Source organism: Wyeomyia smithii, chromosome 3 (genome assembly GCF_029784165.1).
Source record: "Wyeomyia smithii strain HCP4-BCI-WySm-NY-G18 chromosome 3, ASM2978416v1, whole genome shotgun sequence".
In the NCBI taxonomy this organism is placed as follows: domain Eukaryota; kingdom Metazoa; phylum Arthropoda; class Insecta; order Diptera; family Culicidae; genus Wyeomyia; species Wyeomyia smithii.
Genome location: NC_073696.1, coordinates 160,254,982 through 160,278,686, shown reverse-complemented (window position 1 = coordinate 160,278,686; position 23,705 = coordinate 160,254,982). Strand labels below are relative to the sequence as shown.

Sequence of the window (23,705 nt, the reverse complement as noted above, 5' to 3'; positions counted from 1 at the left end):
TATCGATCGATGTAGTTAAGTGGTCGAAAGTTCTGTTATTCTCTTCTCTCAGCTTCTCGATATCCGAAGCAATATCGTCGCGCAACTTGCTCATCTGTGTCGTAAGTGACGATAGTGAATTCCCGAGTTTTTTGAAGTCGTCTTTCACCGAAGATTGATAGCTTGCCAGCTGAGACCGCATAAGGTTGGCAAGCTCTGCCACAGTCATGTCAGCTTCAGAATTTTTACTAGGTTTTAGTGAGTTACTCCGGAGATCCATTTGGTTGCCTTTGTTTGTTGCCATGTCGATCGATGGCACACACTATTTCAGAAAACTGCACGAAAACTAGCTTCTTTGTTCGACTCACAAAAATGTCGATTGGAGGTTTTAAATGAAACAGGAAACCGCACTTTCGATGATATTTAGCGAATATATCGGCATGAAACTATACGGCCGCGAGCTCGATCACTAAAAGGGTAAGTTTGTCGACATTTGGCGATTTCACATTCGGAAAAAGTAACTTGTTTCGCTGTTTGTACCGAGACAGAAAATTCTTACGTGCACTCCACGTTCGGTCAGACCCAGCCTTTCTCATTCAAACTTTTATTTGTAAAAATAGATTTACATGAACGCTTCAATCCAATAAATATATGTCACTCTTTAGGTTCTAAAATATTGATGTTATAATACATATAAAAATGTAGTCCGGTCTGTCAGTCTGTTTGATCCATATAGGCTCGAAAACTACCGAACCGATCGACGTGAAAATTTGTATATAGGGGTTTTTGGTCCCGATAAAGGTTCCTATGGTAGTTTGAGACCCCTCCCTCTTCTGGAAAGGAGGGGTCCAATACAAATGAAACATACATTTCTGCACAACTCAAGAACAAACCAAGCAAATGAAGCCGAATTTGGCATGTGGATGTTTTCAAAGGGTAATGGTAACAAATGATACACAGCTGCTGAAATCGACCACAGACCCCATTTTGGATTCTAGGTTGGCGACTTCCGGTTCCTGGGAAACAGCGGAAAATGATTGAATTACATCCAATATGGGTGTTTCTTCAACCAGAATGACGCTCAGAGGCCAGAAATTATTTTAAATACCATTTTGAAATCCAAGATGGCGACTTCCGGTTTGTGAAAAACAGCCAAAAATAAACAAATACCATCCAATATGAGTATCTCGGGAACCAGAATTATGCAATGAGCTAACAATTGACCTCAGGCACCATTTTGAATCGCTAAATGGCAACTTTCGACTGTTTCGAAAATGACCAAATAATACTCAACATGGATATTTCCGTAATCGAGATGATGCATAGAAACCAAACATTGACCCTTGACACCATTTTGAATTTAAAGACGACCACTGTTATTTTCCTGAAAACAACCAAAATAACTAAATACCTCCCAATATGGGTGTTTCCGGTGTCAGATTGATGCCACAAAATCTGCTGAAAATGACCGAATACCACCCAAGATGAATATATATTCAGAATTAGGGCGCCAAAAGCCGAATATTTTGTCATTTCGATAAAACCATTCATTTCAAACGATTTATCTTTTGGCTTTGATCATATCCTATGGCCGATTCGTCGTGCATTTGCAGACTTTAAACACATCGCAAGGAATCAATGAATTTGGAACGTTCAAATAGTACAAAACCACATTTAAATTATGTTGAGGCCACATATATCAATCAAAGCAGGTATAGTTTAAAATAGCCTTTGAATTTCTTTTCTTTCCATAACTTTTGAGCCACATATCAAATTATTATGAAGTTTGTTATTTGTAAGTTTGAGAGATGACTTGTTCGTATGACACTAGTTATGTTAAAATTAGCCATGTAATCTTTGAAGTAATAGACTTTCGTTATTTTATTAACAATTTAATACATAACGATGGCTAAAGCTCAATTATAATCAAATGAAATGGGAACGTATAGGGCAGCCAAACTTTGAAATCACGTGTTCAATCATAATTCATCAGTTAACCCTTATCCATCCCGCTCATCTGATATTAATGTTGATCAAATCGGTTGTGTAGTTTCTGAGATAATGAAGTTTCGTGATTTTCACATTTCGGTACTTTACAGACGAAGTTACAGTCCGATTACAGTTAAATTCAATAGGGTGTTACGAGGCAACCAGACTTATTAGTTGACACTAATTTTGTAGAAATCGGGTCAGCCATCACTGAGAAAAGTGAGTGAGTTCAAGTACATAACAGGAAAAGTAATAGTCTGATTGCAAAACAAATCAATAGGGTCTTATGGGGCGACTAGACCTTCCATTTGACACTGATTTTATGGAAATCGGTTCAGCCATCTCTGAGAAACATGAGTGAGATTAAGTAGTCTTCAAAACACGTTTTTTGTTATAACTTTTGAACCACAAGTTCAATTATCATGAAATTCAAAAGTTAAGGGTATTTCAGGTAGCCCGTTCATTTGAAATCAATTTTGTTCAAATCGGTTGTGTAGTTTCCGGGACATGATGTTTCATGATTTTTACATTTTGAACCATAACCTTCAAACTAAAAATCCGATTACAATGAAATTTGATAAAGTATTATGGGTTAACGAGACCTTTCATTTGCAATTAATTTCATGAAAATCGGTCAAGCCATATATATATATATATATATAAATAAATATATATAAATAAATATATATATATATATATATATATATATATATCATATTTAATATATATATATATATATATATATATATATATATATATATATATATATATATATATATATATATATATATATATATATATATATGTATATATATATATATATATATATATATATATATATATATATATATATATATAAATATTTATATATATATATATATATATATATATATATATATATATATATATATATATATATATATATATATATATATATATATATATATATATATATATATATATATATATATATATATATATATATATATATATATAAATATTTATATATATATATATATATATATATATATATATATATATATATATATATATATATATATATATATATTTGGCGGTTCAGGAGGTTGTGTCAACCTCAAATGAAGGATACGCGGTTGCCAAGGTGGACGGAGTGTTCTACTGCAGTTGTTATGCTCCGCCGCGTTGGTCTATCGAAAGGTTCACCCAGATGGTCGATTTGTTATCTATGGAGCTGACGGGACTAACACCCTTAGTAGTGGCGGGCGACTTCAACGCTTGGGCTGTTGAGTGGGGAAGCCGCCGCACGAACCAGAGGGGTCAGATCTTGTTGGAAGCTTTGGCAAAGCTCAACCTAGATCTGGCCAACGTTGGAACCAAGTGTACATTCAGCAGAAATGGTGCGGAGTCGATCATCGACGTGACGTTCTCCAGCCCAGGACTGATCGTGAACTGGAGGGTAGACGATGGCTACACCTATAGTGACCACCAGTCGGTCTGCTATAGCGTAGTCCAGAACGTGAGGCGGCAGGCGACGGGTAGAGCCAATACTCCGACCGTCCGCGGGTGGCAGACATCGCATTTCGATGCTGAGGTATTTGCAGAAGCAATGAGAAGAGAGCGCGAGGGGGGCAGTTGGCTCCGCCCGAGTGCTGACCAATTAGTTGCCACATTATCGCGGGCGTGCGACGCCACCATGCCTAGGACCCGCCAACCTAGGAATGGTAAGTCACCGGTATACTGGTGGACCGACGCGATAGCGGACCTCCGTAGCGCGTGCCTCCGTGCAAGACGGATGTTGCAACGTGCACGTACCGATGCACAGAGGGTAGAGCGCCGTGTAGTATTCGGATCTGCAAGATCGGCGCTTAAAAGTGCGATAAAGGCGAGCAAAAGGGCCTGCTTCGATAGGCTATGCGCGAGTGCCAATACGAATCCGTGGGGCAACGCCTACAGAGTCGTAATGGCGAAGACCAAAGGCGTGTTGGCGCCTGCAGAGCGATCACCAGCGATGCTGGAGCGTATCATCGAGGGACTCTTTCCACGACACGAGCCAAATCCTTGGCCTCCGGTTGCTGAGTCTCACGTCCGACGTTCCAGTATCTCAGACACAGACCAGGGATGGTCGGCCAACCTGCCGGGCATCCAATCCGTGAGAGACGGCAGCCGTGCAGAGGTTGTGGAGGAGGTAAGGGTTACGAATGAGGAACTCATCGTGATCGCCAACTCCCTAAAGGTGAGCAAGGCACCGGGACCGGATGGAATCCCGAACTTGGCCATCAGGACGGCCATGAAAGTGGCCCCCGATCTATTTCGAGCAGTCATGCAGAAGTGCCTGGATGACTGCCTCTTTCCGGACAGGTGGAAGCGACAGAGATTGGTGCTGTTGCCGAAGGCTGGGAAACCGCCAGGGGACCCATCGGCATACAGACCTATCTGTCTGCTGGACACTACGGGCAAGGTGCTTGAGAGGATTATCCTCAACAGACTGGTGAAGTACACAGAGGGTGTAAACGGTCTGGCAAGTAACCAGTTCGGCTTCCGGAAAGGTAGATCCACGCTGGATGCTATTCTCTCTGTCACCAAGACGGCAGAGGTAGCACTCCAGCGTAAGAGTTGGGGCATTCGCTATTGCGCAATCGTCACGCTTGACGTGAAGAATGCATTCAATAGCGCCAGTTGGGACTCCATAGCGCTCGCGCTTAGGAGCATCCACGTACCGGTGTCGTTGTACAAGATTTTGGAAAATTATTTCCAGAATCGGGTACTAGTTTACAACACGGAGGAGGGTCAGAAGTGCGTCCCAATCACCGCAGGGGTACCACAAGGTTCCATCCTGGGCCCGGTGTTGTGGAATGTCATGTATGACGGGGTGTTGAAACTAAAGTTCCCTGTAGGGGTTGTGATCGTCGGTTTCGCAGACGACATCACGCTAGAGGTCTACGGCGAGTCGATCGAAGAGGTCGAGTTGACGGCCGCGCACTGCATACGCAAGGTCGAAGACTGGATGCACTCTAGGAAACTGGAGTTAGCGCACCATAAAACGGAGGTTACGGTTGTGAACAACCGCAAATTAGAGCAACAGGCGGTGGTCAGAGTCGGTGACTGCACCATTACCTCAAGGCGTTCCTTGAAGCTCTTGGGGGTTATGGTTGACGATAAGCTCACATTTAAGAGTCACGTCGACTATGCCTGTAAGAGGGCTTCAACGGCCGCTGCAGGACTATCTCGAATGATGTCCAATAGCTCAGCGGTATATGGCAGCAAGCGTAAACTTCTTGCCAGCGTGGTCTCGTCCATACTTAGGTATGGTGGGCCAGCGTGGTCCAAAGCGTTAGGTACAAACAGTCATCGTCGAAAACAGGAAAGTACCTACAGGCTCATGTGCCTGAGGGTTGTGAGCGTGTACCGTACAGTGTCATACGACGCAATCTGCGTCCTGTCCGGCATGATGCCTATCAGCATAGCCATTAAGGAGGACGTAGAATGCTTCGATCAACGTGACACAAGGTGTATACGAGGCACCAGAAGGCCATTCTCGATGATCAGATGGCAGCAGGAATGGTCCAACTCCGCAAAGGGTAGATGGACGCATCGACTTATTCCGGACGTATCCGGATGGGTCGGGAGGAGCCATGGAGAAGTTAACTTCCACTTGACACAGATTCTGTCAGGTCATGGTTGCTTCAGGCAGTATCTACACAGATTCGGGCATGCGGGGTCCCCCATGTGTCCCGAGTGCGCGGATGCGGAAGAAACTGCTGAGCATGTCTTCTTCGTGTGCCCTCGTTTTGTGCATGCGCGGAGCGACATGATGGTAGTGATCGGGCCAGACACCACTCCGGACAACCTAGTTCGGAGGATGTGTAAAGACCCAAACATTTGGAGGGCGGTTTGTACAGCCGCCTCTCAAATAGTTTTAGAATTGCAAAACAGGCGACAGGTTGACCACCGACACGCCAGTGTTAGCTAACGGCCAGTCTCCAGGTTAGTTAGCTAAGTTAGCAAAGAGATCTATAGAACCAAGAGGGTGCACAGAGCACAAAAGCCGCTCCCCGAAGCAATACCTAGCGGTGGTCCCGGGGAGTATTATGGGCTGGAGACTGGAGGGGTTTTAGTGGGTCCGGTCACTGATTCAAACCAACCCCACACTCCCTGAGGTTGGTCACCTCAGGGGTTTGGATGCAAATTTCCCCTCCACCTGAAACAAAAAAAAAAAATAAATATATATATATATTTGGCAGAGCTGTATGCCACCACGGGTCGGTATTTGGCTATTACCGTAGGCCACGGAAGTGCTAACTGCAAGAACGCAGTCCCGGACCATCAGCGAGAGCTAGCCTAGGTTGTGGTGAGACTCAGGCATTGGGCCGCCGAATTCTCACAAAAGCCACATTATCCGGAAGCAGCTCTGACGGAGCGAATAGTGCCGCTCCCACCACCCAAATGCACTTATTCGCCCATTGGGATTGATGCCAGTAAGTTCCCAATTACGGTAACTGGTCGCAACGCCATATGATAAGAGTCGGATTTCGTTTTCGTACCACGATTCTGGGCTGGCACCTGCGCCGAGCTCCCTTAGTAAGGTCGTGTGACAACGGCTTGAAACGGCGAGACAACAACCGGTGCAGGGGTCTCCGTCCCGTAAAACCTGGCAGGCCTTCCAGTACGTTCCAAATTCATTGCCCGGTGGGAACCGGGCAGGAGTGGGATCAGATGTCCTTTCCTGACTTGCGCCGGTCGGGGGTGTCATAGTTGCTCATAAGGCGCTATGGCAGCCGCCCCTAGCCATGGCCTCACTGCTTCGGCATAGACTACCATGGGACCAGATAGGCGACCACTCCAGTATGGATAAGGATAACGGCTGGAAGGGGGACCCACTTAACAAAAATGAATAATGAACATAATGAAGATCAACAATTGGGCGCAGATGGGTTGAAAAACCCGTTTGCACGAGGAGGCATCCAGAGGTCTCCGCCGAGAAAGGCGGAGATGGATGCAGTAAAGGACGCCTGCGAAGACGGCAAAGGCAGTACGCCTACCGGATCGACGCAAGACATCGCAGTGGCTGGTCTACTGTTGATAAAGGCGGTCGGAAGACAGCGAGACACGCTACCGAAGGTAGTAGCGCTGTCGGAGCAGCTCGATGCCATAATCGAGTTTGCGAAAAGTCGTACCAACACGACGAAGTACCTGAAGCAGGCTCTCTACATGCTTCGGTCCTCCGTCGATGCTGCGAAGAAGGAGCACGCCGAGCTCAAGGCAAGAGCGGTGGCTGCAGAGAAGAATGCAACGGAGGTGACCGGAAGGGCGACGAAGTCGGTCCAAACGGACACCTGCATGTTTGCAGCGGTTTGCGCCTCCGGGTCAGCCGCAAAAAGAGCAAGGCAGTCTCCGGGGGAAGCCCCCGAGAACAGCAAGGAACGGTTGGTTGTGCTAAGCCCGCGAGATAGCACACCAACGGCCTCCAAGTCCGCCGAAAAGTCTGCCGAAGTGGCAGCTACGGGAAACCCTTGGGTTACCGTGGGAGAAAGGAAGCGCCAAAAAGACAGCAAGCGCAACGACGAGAAGGCGACAAATCGTCCAAAAATGGGAAAGAAGGCGCGAAGCAGGGGCGACGCCCTCATACTCAAGACGGAGGGGTCCAAGTACTCCGAAGTCTTGAAGAAAATGAGAGGCGAAACCCAGCTCAAGGATCTGGGAGCGGATGTGCGGACCATCCGTCGTTCTCGCACCGGCGAGATGATCCTTGAGCTCCGTAAGGATGCTAAAAACAAGGGCGCTGCCTACAAGACGGTAGCCGAGCAGGTCCTCGGGAAAGATGTGCAAATTCGGGCACTCACCTCAGAGGTGACTCTCCAGCTCAAAAACCTGGATGAAATCACCGAGAGGTGCGATATTGCACAGGCCCTCAAGGAGAAGTGCGGAGTGGAAGTAGCCACTGAGGTAATTCGCCTCCGAAAGGGTCCAGCGGGGACCCAGGTGGCCACTTTCCGGCTTGCATCGGCCGATGCAACTCTGGCCCTGAAGACAGCCAAACTTAAGGTTGGCTGGTCAGTATGTCCCCTGAGCATACTCCAGCAGCCGGACGTTTGCTTCAGGTGTTTCGAGGGAGGACACAAGTCCTGGACCTGCAAGGGGCCCGATAGGAGCCAGTTATGTAGGCGTTGTGGTGGTGCTGGCCATAAAGCTAAAGACTGCGGGGAGCCTCCCAAGTGCTTGGTATGTACTGGAAAACGGGACGCCAAGCACTTTATGGGAGGCCCACGGTGCCCAGCCGGTAAGGCGGCCACGAATTGCTATGCGGCACAGCAGCTGCTATACCAAGCAGCGTCTGAGTCGCGGTCGGACATCGCAATCGTATCGGACCCCTACTGCATTCCTCCCGGAAACGGTAATTGGGTTGCAGATAAGTCCAGTACGGCGGCCATATGCACGACCAGCAAGTTCCCGGTTCAGGAGGTTGTGTCAACCTCAAATGAAGGATACGCGGTTGCCAAGGTGGACGGAGTGTTCTACTGCAGTTGTTATGCTCCGCCGCGTTGGTCTATCGAAAGGTTCACCCAGATGGTCGATTTGTTATCTATGGAGCTGACGGGACTAACACCCTTAGTAGTGGCGGGCGACTTCAACGCTTGGGCTGTTGAGTGGGGAAGCCGCCGCACGAACCGGAGGGGTCAGATCTTGTTGGAAGCTTTGGCAAAGCTCAACCTAGATCTGGCCAACGTTGGAACCAAGTGTACATTCAGCAGAAATGGTGCGGGGTCGATCATCGACGTGACATTCTCCAGCCCAGGACTGATCGTGAACTGGAGGGTAGACGATGGCTACACCTATAGTGACCACCAGTCGGTCTGCTATAGCGTAGTCCAGAACGTGAGGCGGCAGGCGACGGGTAGAGCCAATACTCCGACCGTCCGCGGGTGGAAGACATCGCATTTCGATGCCGAGGTATTTGCAGAAGCAATGAGAAGAGAGCGCGAGGGGGGCAGTTGGCTCCGCCCGAGTGCTGACCAATTAGTTGCCACATTATCGCGGGCGTGCGACGCCACCATGCCTAGGACCCGCCAACCTAGGAATGGTAAGTCACCGGTATACTGGTGGACCGACGCGATAGCGGACCTCCGTAGCGCGTGCCTCCGTGCAAGACGGATGTTGCAACGTGCACGTACCGATGCACAGAGGGTAGAGCGCCGTGTAGTATTCGGATCTGCAAGATCGGCGCTTAAAAGTGCGATAAAGGCGAGCAAAAGGGCCTGCTTCGATAGGCTATGCGCGAGTGCCAATACGAATCCGTGGGGCAACGCCTACAGAGTCGTAATGGCGAAGACCAAAGGCGTGTTGGCGCCTGCAGAGCGATCACCAGCGATGCTGAAGCGTATCATCGAGGGACTCTTTCCACGACACGAGCCAAATCCTTGGCATCCGGTTGCTGAGTCTCACGTCCGACGTTCCAGTATCTCAGACACAGACCAGGGATGGTCGGCCAACCTGCCGGGCATCCAATCCGTGAGAGACGGCAGCCGTGCAGAGGTTGTGGAGGAGGTAAGGGTTACGAATGAGGAACTCATCGTGATCGCCAACTCCCTAAAGGTGAGCAAGGCACCGGGACCGGATGGAATCCCGAACTTGGCCATCAGGACGGCCATGAAAGTGGCCCCCGATCTATTTCGAGCAGTCATGCAGAAGTGCCTGGATGACTGCCTCTTTCCGGACAGGTGGAAGCGACAGAGATTGGTGCTGTTGCCGAAGGCTGGGAAACCGCCAGGGGACCCATCGGCATACAGACCTATCTGTCTGCTGGACACTACGGGCAAGGTGCTTGAGAGGATTATCCTCAACAGACTGGTGAAGTACACAGAGGGTGTAAACGGTCTGGCAAGTAACCAGTTCGGCTTCCGGAAAGGTAGATCCACGCTGGATGCTATTCTCTCTGTCACCAAGACGGCAGAGGTAGCACTCCAGCGTAAGAGTTGGGGCATTCGCTATTGCGCAATCGTCACGCTTGACGTGAAGAATGCATTCAATAGTGCCAGTTGGGACTCCATAGCGCTCGTTGGTACCGGTGTCGTTGTACAAGATTTTGGAAAATTATTTCCAGAATCGGGTACTAGTTTACAACACGGAGGAGGGTCAGAAGTGCGTCCCAATCACCGCAGGAGTACCGCAAGGTTCCATCCTGGGCCCGGTGTTGTGGAATGTCATGTATGACGGGGTGTTGAAACTAAAGTTCCCTGTAGGGGTTGTGATCGTCGGTTTCGCAGACGACATCACGCTAGAGGTCTACGGCGAGTCGATCGAAGAGGTCGAGTTGACGGCCGCGCACTGCATACGCAAGGTCGAAGACTGGATGCACTCTAGGAAACTGGAGTTAGCGCACCATAAAACGGAGGTTACGGTTGTGAACAACCGCAAATTAGAGCAACAGGCGGTGGTCAGAGTCGGTGACTGCACCATTACCTCAAGGCGTTCCTTGAAGCTCTTGGGGGTTATGGTTGACGATAAGCTCACATTTAAGAGTCACGTCGACTATGCCTGTAAGAGGGCTTCAACGGCCGCTGCAGGACTATCTCGATTGATGTCCAATAGCTCAGCGGTATATGGCAGCAAGCGTAAACTTCTTGCCAGCGTGGTATGGTGGGCCAGCGTGGTCCAAAGCGTTAGGTACCAACAGTCATCGTCGAAAACTGGAAAGTACCTACAGGCTCATATGCCTGAGGGTTGTGAGCGCGTACCGTACAGTGTCATACGACGCAATCTGCGTCCTGTCCGGCATGATGCCTATCAGCATAGCCATTAAGGAGGACGTAGAATGCTTCGATCAACGTGACACAAGGGGTATACGAGGCACCAGAAGGTCATTCTCGATGATCAGATGGCAGCAGGAATGGTCCAATTCCGCAAAGGGTAGATGGACGCATCGACTTATTCCGGACGTATCCGGATGGGTCGGGAGGCGCCATGGAGAAGTGAACTTCCACTTGACACAGATTCTGTCAGGTCATGGTTGCTTCAGGCAGTATCTACACAGATTCGGGCATGCGGGGTCCCCCATGTGTCCCGAGTGCGCGGATGCGGAAGAAACTGCTGAGCATGTCTTCTTCGTGTGCCCTCGTTTTGTGCATGCGCGGAGTGACATGATGGTAGTGAGCGGGCCAGACACCACTCCGGACAACCTAGTTCGGAGGATGTGTAAAGACCCAAACATTTGGAGGGCGGTTTGTACAGCCGCCTCTCAAATAGTTTTAGAATTGCAAAACAGGCGACAGGTTGACCACCGACACGCCAGTGTTAGCTAACGGCCAGTCTCCAGGTTAGTTAGCTAAGTTAGCAAAGAGATCTATAGAACCAAGAGGGTGCACAGAGCACAAAAGCCGCTCCCCGAAGCAATACCTAGCGGTGGTCCCGGGGAGTATTATGGGCTGGAGACTGGAGGGGTTTTAGTGGGTCCGGTCACTGATTCAAACCAACCCCACACTCCCTGAGGTTGGTCACCTCAGGGGTTTGGATGCAAATTTCCCCTCCACCTGAAACAAAAAAAAAAAAAAAATATATATATATATATATATATATATATATATATATATATATATATATATATATATATATATATATATAAGTGGACGAATTGTGCGAAGTTTTTACAAAAGTCGATTTAATACGGAGAATGTGAATAACGAGGATTGGCATCAGACGGATCCAAAAACGAGCTTGCACGAAGAATCGCAAGTCACGACAACACGACGGTTGCAAACGACGGTCGTTCGGGTACCGACAACGAGATACCGAACGACAAGCAACACAACAATGTTCGTGGAAACGACGACGCTTGAGAAGACGATAACGATGGCAACAGTGTAAATAACGATGATGATCACGAAGATGACGAACACGATGGCAGCGGCGATAGCGATCAAGCTACCAGCAACTACGAATAAGACGACGATAGTCAAGACGGCATGTTTCATTTTGCTCTGGAGAAGAAAGGACGCACATTCACACCTAAAAGTAGGAACCGATACATGACTGAACAGCGCCAGCCGTATTCCATCGGAGATGTTGATGATAGCATTGAAACATACGGTGCTGAAGACGGGCAAGATGTTTGATGTTTGGTTTTGGAGAGTTGCGGTGAATATGGAACAATCCAGCTGTTGTCAACAACAACGTTGCTTCCTTTTAGGTTCATTATAAACGACTGGCCATTGTCCTCGGGGGAACGCCGCCGGTACAGGGGGTATCCATCATTTCCGGAAATAGTTTCGGCGAGCAATGGACGGGGATATCGTTTCGTGCATTTATCACCAACCATACACGGTGATCTTGGATTGTGTTGACCGCAAGGACCATGGACCATATGTGATTTAACAATTTCAAATAGTCCTGCATCTATATTTGCGTCCGGGATTTCCGCATGTATTATGTTATCGATATGTTCAGGACGTATTTTGTCAACCAACCTGTTAGTACACAGAGAAAAATAAAATGTTAGTATTAACCGTACACCCATGGTATCGTAACAATAGCCAAATTTTGTAGTTATCACCATGATAATTGTCAACTTGAAATAGCTCATGGTTGAAAATACCATGCCAGTTAGCAAAGTAGTAACCATTTACATTGTCAAAATAACTAAATCATAGCGTTCATAGCGACCATAATTTCAATGCTCAACAGGACTATCGAAGTTTGCATTTAAACTAGGTTAAATTTACCTAATAATATAGTCATGCGATTGAACGTGTGATTTTTTTTTTGCTATAATCAGTCAACCGTGAACTTTTTTTCTTTCATTGTTTTGATTGTCCGGTCGGCTGAGGCCGTCAATAGTCAACTTTATATTGTGCATATTGTTAGGTGAAATGGAAGTGCAGAAGTGCAGGCAAGTGGCAAAATAAATAGTAGCGGATACCAAAGATTGTGAAGTGGCAAAAGTAAGTGTATATTTCGAAGGACTATAAATTTCTGTGGATAGTGTCCGAATGAAAACGCTGTCGGCAAAAACGCCGCGTGAAACAATAATATAACCCTATTAGCGCTCTAGCGATCCACGTAAGTTTGGAGGTTTGATGATGGATTTAAATTAAAGAAGATCGATTGCATGATCGATTGATCAGGGTGCAGAGCCTTTGGCGACACATACTAAACAAGAAAAAGGTAAGCCTGTTCATTTGTTTTTACGAAAACGTGGAATATTGTATTGGCTCTATCATCGTCACGTTTGCCTAATTATCGTCCTCTACACGAGGAATTAATTGATAGTTTACAAACAAATATTCAGAGACCATGAATATTTTATGCATTCACAGCAGCCGAATTCAAGATACATAGTGTTCCGGCATTTACCGGAAGGACTGGTAAAATATTTCTATCAACGCATAAAAGCTTATGCCGAACTAAATGTATTGTTGATAAACCCTGAGGAAAAAGCCAGCCAATCCCGACAGGAATTGTAAACATATTTTCCAGGGGAAAGACAAAAATATGATATGATCGTCAAAGGCGTCGCGTGGCAAACATTTATTTAAGATCTTTTTCCTTAAATGAAAGAAGATATTCAAACCAAAGTGTTTATTGCTTCAAATTGAAGGGTTTCGCAAAAATGCTTACTTGTTTTATGGGTTATTATATTTCGATAATTGCATATGCCCGGATATTAAGGAATAGAGTACCTGTGCAGTGCACGTGTTGCACAGATGAACCCGACGCCACTGATGATCGTACCGTTAGGTTTTTTATGCTTTTTTCTGTGTTTTTCACGATGTTTTTTACACGTATTTTGGAATTGACTTGTTGTGTTGCAGGTTTTTGAACTACCGTGTTTTTTTACGCCGAAACCCGGTTATTGTAAAAATTTTACGAGGATTTTCGAATCAACGCGGGTTCGTAACCAAAATCGTCAGTGTTCAATGAGTAAAAAAAGTGTATTAATTAAAAAACCTCCGCCCTCCGAAGGGCTGTCAAAACAATTTTTAAACACTGATCGTAGAACGATTCCTTTTTTTGTTTAAATCCTTTTTTGGTGGTTTATTTTACGTATCCCGCTTTAAAAACTGACTGTATATGATTTTGGGCTGCACAAGGGCTTTGGTTTTACACAAACAGAGCACAAAGACTAACTCATCTCGCAGCCCATCTAACAGATCTGGTCTTACTGAACACGGAGGTGAACATCGAACAAGTGAAGGTAAAAATTATTGACAACTTGTAATCCTTTCGGCTAAATTAAGCCTGAAAGCATACACATTTACCATTAACCTGTGGAAATGTATAACGTAAGCTTCCTCGCTCCAATGTCTGAAAATTTTCTCTCTTGTTTACTTTAATATTAAATATTTTTATAATTTTAATTGATTATTATTTATTAATAATTAATAATAATAATTTTATTATTTCGGTGGGTCATTTTTTTTCATGATTCACTCAAAAAGACAAAATTTAAAATCGAGTTTTTTTTCTCTTTTTCTTGTTCACTACGAAGATGCTCCTGTAATAATCTGCAATATTAGGTTGGACGACTGTCATGGATGAGTACCTCAAGGCTGCCTAACCGCCTTTTTCTACTGACATATTCTCTCCATCGGCCGCTCAGACACACGATTAATCCTATCGACAGCATGACTTGTAACGGCTACAGCACTGGCAGCAATCTCTATCGAACGGGAACGAGAGCGAAGGTCAGCTGTCCGAGAAAGATGTCACATTGGAGGACATGAAGCAGAATTAAATACAGTATGGTGTCTGCAATTGAACTACTTAAAATTTTCCGTCAAAAAAATCATCTATAGATTCACATTAACCAACATCATCGATAGCTCGCTTAAGGTGTGGGTGAGAATGAAACTTTAAAAAATTCAACCTCACTAACAGAAAGAAAAATCTAGAAAAAAGGATATCATTGCAACGAAGGAACTTGGGTTGTAAGGTCTAGAAGAAGTCGATCTAGAAAGGTTTGCTACTTCGTTTATTAGCTAAATTAGTAGCACATTTATATTATCGTAAAATTAAATTCACTAATTAGCTTTTTTCTCTGAAACCATAGAGACAGTACTGTAGGGCAAACATCTGGCATCAAAACAAAAAAAACTAGAAGTGAAATTTCAGAACTAGAACTGAAATCTCAGGATTTATAAACGGATAAGTTATAAATATTGCTTCGACGAAAAAGGATAAGTCGCTTATGTGACTACACAGAGAAAAATAAAATGTTAGTATTGACCTTACACCCATGGTTATCGCAACAATCACAGAATTTTGAAGTTATTACCATGATAATTGTCACCTTGAAATAGTTCATGGTTGAAAATACCATGACAGTTAAAAAAGCAGTAACCATTTACATTGTCAAAAAAACCCAATTGCAGTGGTTATAGCAACCATGTTTTATCTGGTGATCAAAACTATCGATATTTGCTTTAGAACTAGTTTACCGGTTAAATTCACCTAATCATGTAGTCATGCGAACAAACGTGTAATATTTTTCGAGCTGCAATATATTCTGCTGGCACCGTAATCTGAAACTGTCAAAAAATTGTCTGCAAAAATTTTGTATCATCTCGTAGTTGCTCGGAATCGCGAACAATTTTCTCCTCATCGGTCGTTTTCTTAGTGTCTGTCATTAGACAAAATATAATCCCTGCTGGGGGCATAACATTAGGTAACTCCGGCGAACTCGCCGATGTTTGCGAGTGAAAAAAAAAACGGAAAAACAGAAGTGAAATCTCTTGCTTTCGGGCAAGGCTGGTACGAAACCTACTAATAAGGAACCGTGCCGGATTTAACGAAATTGTAGTGCAGGAGAATGAAGGATGCCTGCGTTCTACCATCAGAGCTGGTAACCACCGCTCAGCACAAGTTGGGATATCCGGCTTGAATGTGCAGCGGAACACTATTTACAAGCGATCTGGGATGCGTTCAACACCGGCACAAAGCCAGAAAGGTACCTAGATTCTTAAGAGCGGATACTATAAAATTAGTTGTTTTTGTTTTTGTTTTTAATTCTAGCGAATCTATAGAATATAAGCTTCTTCCACCCAGTTATGAATTTGCTGTATCAAAACCAAAACACCAATCCCACGAATGGTATTACCCAAAAGGAATCTTAAAACGAAACTGGATACTGAAACATTTACATGGGCAGTCGTAGTCCTGTTTCGGGATCTAGAATGGAACGATCTACAGGGGAGTGAGAAGCAGTTGCAGTGTGCTTCGATTATTCAGGCGTAGAAAAACTATATACGGCTAGCGGTAGTTTTAATTGAAGAAGGTGCTAGCATACCTCAAGGAGATGATTTTGTTGCTTCCGAGAGGGCCTTCTTCTTGACCAGCACCTGTGAGAATACCGCAAAAATGCTCTTCGTGCTTCCTCGCAACGATCATTTAATGAATCGCATACTAAGAATGCAATCCGCCTTCCTAGAACAGTCGCACTGTAATCAAATAATGAAGCAAATTCGGTGAGGCAAATATTCGGTTGAACACATTGTTGATCATATAATAACTAAATAACCAAATGGTTATGTTTGATGTTAATTGATAATTGCAAATTTTGTGTTACGATTACATTTTAAGTGCTTTTGCAAAGTATGCAGTGCATGCAATTCTATGCAACGCGTAAAAAGAACGAGAACTGAAAATGTGAATTTGGCTAAAAAATATACCTCATACAGACGGGACAAGAACCATTGCGTGGAGATTGCGGTTCGTGTTTAGTCGTGAATGTGGTGTATTCCTCTCTGAACCTGAGTCATATCCTCAGTTCTCGTTTACCCCCGTTCATAAAACTATATGCACTGCACTTTTACCCACTTTTACACTACCTGGTGCACGAGATAGAGAAAACCCACAAACATTCGGCAACTATCATCACCCTACTGGGACAGGCTATGCATCAGTATAAAGTGTACAAATGTCTACGCTTTCGCAAGAAGCAGGCTATCGATATGGCCGAGGAATATTTGAAAAGTGGATCACTCGAAAGCGCGTACGCTCTACGCGCCTATGCTGTCTGACTATCGGATGCACAATATATCGGTACACGATATTCGCCGAAGTTCTGTTAGAAACATTGCGGTTTGCATATCTTTTCGTATCCCGATGCCCGATTTTGTGGCATGCAGCATTGAGGCGTTATCGCCGCGAATTGGAATGGAAAAAACTGATCGCATTCTGGTTTTGGGAAACCCTCTGCAAAGTATTCCATAACGTGTCTTCGGTGTCGAGTAGTCAAATTTCACCGGAGCTATCGGCCAGCTGGCAAACCACATTATCCTCTTTCAATAATCCCATAAAACTTGACCTTGATCGATTGCACGACCTTATAGAATGCAAATTAAACGACAGATTAGAAACGACGAAAAACTGCATCTTCAACTATACGTCCGTTCCGTCATAGAAGTTTCTTTGAAGTTGAAAAACTTTTCCGTGTTAACAGATCTGAAGTCAAGTTTGGTTTGAGTGCCAGCAACTCAGTATTGTAAATATGTGTTAGAGGAAAGCGAAGGCGAACATGTACAGCCGAAGCCAATAGAAGAATTCATACTAGAGCCCAAAAAATGCTAGCGTATGCTATTTAGTGGAGAACGCTATTAGTTTATGGAGAATGTTAACGTACATACTTTCCGTTTGGAGGTGCGAATGGGATCAGACCGAACTTACGCCATTCTTTCGCTGCGCGAAAAACTAAACGTTCAGCGAGTATCCAAACACTCCAATCCGCATCGTGATTGTAAGGAGAAAATATCGGTCATCAGTTCTTGCTATATCATTCCAACGTTAGTGGGATTATTATACTACTATGCTTGTACCAAACGGAAGAAAAAGACAATTTTTTTCTCCAGGTTTCATTTGGATCACAGACCAAACAAAACAACCAACCAATGTTGACAAACAAGTTTTACAAAATTACGAAAAACTTTATGAACAACTACGATCGCTGTCTGCAGAACGTTGAAGTCAGTTTCAGTGTTCTTAAGCTAAACGGAGTAATGGTAAGTTTAAAATTGTGTTGTCAACTCCATAGACAAGTTTGCATGAAATCCCTCAATACAATCTGTTTATTTTTTCAGTCTTACTAACGACGGATCTGAGTCATCCGATGCAGAAAATCTATTTCCACGTTCAGATCGATATCGGTGAACAACGACAGCAATATAGTATTACGCAATTAGTCTTGTCGAGGGTAACATCGAATAATGACCGATCATCAATAATTTATAGACAATAACTTGCATCTTTAATTATTTTTAGAGCTTCCACTTTTTTAAGGTCATAGTTCATACTTTTTTTCCTAAATTTCATAGAACATATTACATAGAAATTTATCACGTCTGTCATAGGGAACTATATATAAGCATAATTAAAACGATTTAGATTAATTACAAGTACAGAATATATATATATATATATATATATATATATATATATATATATATATATATATATATATATATATATATATATATATATATATATATATATATATATATATATATATATATATATATATATATATATATATATATATATATATATATATATATATATATATATATATATATATATATATATATATATATATATATATATATATATATATATATATATATATATATATATATATATATATATATATATATATATATATATATATATATATATATATATATATATATATATTACACTTCGATCGGCGTTATTAAAATCAGTGTGATGACGAGAACTCAACATATCCTCAACAAAGAGGAAAAACAAAATAAATTATTGAGCTGATCTCCGAAATGGTAGAAATTGTCATTTCTACCATTCTGGGGGTCAGCTTGAATCGATTGGATCGGTGGTTTTCAACCGACTGCTTGATTTTGTTCAGACAACAAATACATGGTCAAAACAACAAATTCTCATGTTGGCATCTGAAAATGAATATTCTCTTGTCATACGAACAATTAGGTGGAGGATTCATTATAACTAAACATGGTCATTATGACAGTTTTGAAGTATAAAAAAAACATTGTCATCTTAACCATACATGGTCGATTTCACCATTCGATTTTTGGTCTTGATATTGTTGTAATAACCACAGAATTGTTATCTAGACTGTATAAAATAGTCGGTTGAAAACCACCGATCAAATCTGCTCATGCTGACCCCTAAAATAGTAAAAATTACCATGTTTTTTTTCTGTGTGTAGGTACGTATTCTATTTCGAAAACTAACACCTAACACTATGTTAAATAAAGTATTTTTTATAGAACCTGTTACATATGCCACCGCACAAACATTTACTACATAGAGATTGGCGGAATGTTTTCTTCATACGGAAACAGGTCGGAAGTCCCGATATGCTGGAGACTGGGTGTTTAGTTGTCGGGCGAATTGCTGCTTTCGGTAAGGCTTGTTTAAGATCCATACATGATAATTGGATAACCGTTGGTAGAGAGCACTACTGATAGTTTCTGTTGCAGAAACATTTTCAAGAGTTTGTATGCCAAACGTAATAGTTCATTTGTGGCTAAAAGAACCGAGGAGCAGAGCGATTGCAATGTGCGCTCAATAAGCATAAGCATAAAAGCTATAGCCGCAGTTGCTCGAGCGAATTGCACATAAGGCAAGTTATTTAGTTAGGATAGACTAGGGAATTGAAGTAAAACTAATTGTTAAATATTTTTCATGCTCTTACCATTTTTAAATCATTTAATTATATTGATACTTGAAATGTAAGGGGCTAAAAATATTTACTATGATCGTCTTCAGGTTTCATTTATTTTCATTATATTTTCCATTTGAGCCGTTGAGAACAAAAGTGGTACATGTGCCATTAAGTAAATTTTCCAGGAGACGCGATAAACGAAAACACTCAAATAGTAAATTATTTTCAACAATTCTTCCCAACATAACTGCACTAAATCATTGCTGGAAGGGGTGTCAAAAGACGGTACATGAAAGGATGACGAGTTCTGGTTGAGAAACTTACACAAACTTCAATGGAAAAACATATACCACTTTTGTTCTATGGGAAAAATAATGACAACCAGAAAACGTTGAGAGCAAAAGTGGTACATGTCCAGTCTAAGCATGAAGGATGCATTTGCTCGCTAATCTTAAAACATAGAACATTCATGTCTTCAGCAGAGTTGTTCAAGTGATTGAGTACTATTAAATGATGATCTGTTTGTTAAGGAATTCTGTCACTTTGTGGCGCTAGTGTATATGTAACAGAAGACATTTTAAATAATCTAGATCTACTAGGGCCAATTCAAAGTAAAATACCCTGGTATCTTTAGAATTGCTATTTGGTCGATAATAACTACACGATGGATCCAGGTTCAACTTTCGGTAGACTACCGGTTGCCCTCCTGATCTAGAAATACCGTAGAAGAGGAAAACTGAAAATTATTTCGGCTATAACTCCGGTATAAGTTATCAGATCTCGGCATTTCTTTAATACTATGGTATATTTTTGCATGAGATAGTTTCAAAAAAAAAACACGGAAAATACTAGGACCTGTTCATTAAAGCAGACAGTGCATGTATTTTTTTTTCTTCATCTATGCAGTGTATGTAGTTATAGGAGTGACAAATGAGTCAACTGAAAATATGATACAGTCTTGGAAAAATATACACCGTATCCAGATGGGACTAGGACCTGTTTTTCAAAATTAATCTCGTTTACGGTAATTCCGGAACTTTCGGAGGGCTATCTGATGGTAAATTTGAGTAACATTCTGTCATGAGATCATTTATTTTCGTCTGGAAGTGGTTTAGAAAAAAAGTGGGACTGATCTTAAAAATTAATCTCTTTTATGGTAGTACCGGTGGTTCACGTGGTGGCCATCTTGGAGCATATTTCGTTAAAAGATCATTTTCCTTCTAGAATTGGTCTCGAAAAAAACAGGAAGCTTTAGGAACACTGTTGAAAATTGACATTTTACGCTAGTTCCGGATCTTTCGGTGAGGTCATCTCGTTTCTAGTCAATCCCGCAAAAGCAGTTTTGAAAAAATTAGGAAGCTCTAGAATCACTTTAGAAAATTGACCTCAATTACGGTATTTCTGTAACTTCCGGAAGGCTATCGGCGGCCTGCCTAAAGCCAAACCTGGGTCCAGTGTGTAAATATATATCTATATCACAGACCTCAGAGAGCTATCTTCTGAATTGGCCACAGCATACGAGTTGACACTGAAATAGATAAAACTCTTTCTGTTACAAAATAGTCACGGGTACACTAGCGCCACGTAGTGAGAAAATTCCAAAACAGATAGATCTTCAGAAAGTACTCAATCACTTGACCAACTCTGCTGAAGACAGGATTGTTCTATATCCTAAGATCTTCGACTTACAATTCATCTCATATGCACAGACTGGACATGTACCACTTTTGCTCTCAACGAAATGGTTATTATGTTAATTACCAAAAATTGTTCTGGCTATAACTTTGGTTTAGGTTATCAAATCTCGATTTTTCTTGGATATTCTAGTCCGTTATTGCGTTCTGCATCAATTAATGCATAAAACCCAAAAAGTGTTAAAATGACACATGTACCACTTTTGCTCTCAACGGCTCATTTAACGTTGCAGATGATAGTCCAAATTAATTTCAAATAATCCGGCTAAAATTATTCGGACGCATCCCAACCCAACAAAATTAGAAAACTTAAATTGATCAGTTTAAAAAGCAAAACTCATATACATTCTCCCCCGAAAACTTAGTTGAAGAGCTTATCAACGCCCTAGAAATATACGGCCTTCTGACTCTTTTTAACTAATCAGGCTAAAGGCTCGGATGTTGTTCCTGATAGCATGCGAATTAACTCAACGATTTGTCAACGTCCAAATCCGCCTTGATGTCACATTTACGAGAAAGGGATAATTTTCGATATATTATAAATGCATGCGCTGGTACTAGGAGAGCACACGATAATACTATGTGGCGCAAATCGTTCGAATGACTATTTCCCTAACCGCCAACCAAATGGATGTTGCTGCAAAAATCAAAGACCGAATTCGCAACTACATTAAGGTAATATTAATAAAAACAGCTGATAATTTGTGAAAATGACGAAGCTATTTTTGACTAACATTATGAATGCAATGTGAAATTAACTCATATGTTCATAGTTTCAGATAGGACTGTTATCGATAGGACAATCAGGAATTCATCACGGAGCGTAGTAGCTTAAGCATACTGTTGGCACACTTGAAGGGTAATTTGCAAGAGAAACCGTAATTATAGCAACTCATTGAATTTTTACTTTTAGGCAACCGGGCATTTTGAGGCCAAACGTGCTGGATGTGGCCACAATAAATCATCCTTATTTACATCAGTGTAAGCTAACGTTATTTTGCGCCGATAATAATATCTTTGTTACCGCTTACATCCCGGTGGTGTCTCCTGCTAGACCATAAGTGAAGGCGACATTGTTCTGTTGGAGGATAAAAAAATTGAAGGCACACCTGGACCTGGAAGCTCAAATATGTAAAAACAAACAAGAATCTGCAACGGAACTTGTTCAGAGAGACAAAACAAAAAAAAAAATACCAGAAGCTAGTTAGTTCGTCATCAGGAAAACCTTTCTAGTTTTAAACTTGAACATAATCTAGTTTTAAACTTGATTCCGTTAGGTATTAGAAAAAACAGAAGTTGTTCTACTAGTATCAAATCTATGTCCAACTCTTACTAACGTATCTACTTCCTAACATAATGAAATAGTATATAAAACAGGCAACAATTGTTGAAAAAACATAATTTAATAGAATCGAGAGTATAGTTAAGAAACACCTAATTTCAGGATTTAATATCCGATCTTATTCAGAATCATGTTTGTTATCAAAAGCATTTGGCAATATACTAAATCGAAACAGAATATGTTATTCATATCTCATGTAGGTATAACGTAAATATTACTGCTTGGATTTTCGGCTCATCAGTTTATTCAAATTTCTGTTCTAGTTTGTTTTTGATAGTAAAACATTTAAGATTATAATTAAACTAATTCTTACATGAAAATGAAAACCACAGTAAATATTTTCTTTAATCTAGTTACTCGAAGCATCATTTGTAGATCGCGCAGCGTAAGAGGTTTTTTATTTTAAAGCTGTTCATGCATAGAGAAAAGTCACGCTAAACATAAAGTTCAATTTGATTGCTAGAAGCATTTGTTGTGTTCCGTGCAGCGTGAAACGTTATTTTCCATAATAAAACTTCATTTTCTATAAGAAATTTTCACAGTAAATAGAAAGAAAAAGAACTCCATCAGTGGAATTGTATTTTCTACCATTTTAGTAGTCAGCATGACTAGCTTGGAGCGGTGGTTTTCAACCGACCATCAAATTTGGTTCAAACAACAAATGCATAGTCATTTGTCACCAAAATGTTGTCAAAGCAACTAATTCATATTAAAAAATTGTCATGGTCATCGCAACCATAAATGGTCAATTTCACCATTTGCTCTTTAGTACTGGTTGGTTGTTGTAATAACTATAAAATTGTTATCTTGACCACATAGAATAGTCGGTTGAAAACCACCGATCAAATCTGGTCATGCTGACCCCTAAAATAGTAAAAATTACCATGTTTTTTTCTGTGTGTAGGTGAAATGTCACAAATAGTAAATAAAAATAATAATATACCAACCATATAAGCGTATGTGAATGCGGAAGACCTCGTTTCTGCCATTCGATGGAGTACATCCAGCATCTCACTTCGCCAAACACCCTCTGCTTAACAATGAAATCCATGAGACATTTTTGCTTCTGCCGGAA

The 23,705-nt window shown here is 42.2% G+C and overlaps 1 pseudogene; it reads left to right on the top strand.

Moving 5' to 3' along the window:
- The first annotated feature begins 12,704 nt into the window (after positions 1 to 12,704).
- LOC129728761 (trafficking protein particle complex subunit 11-like) lies at positions 12,705 to 23,157 on the top strand (annotated as a pseudogene).
- Positions 23,158 to 23,705: the final 548 nt, after the last annotated feature.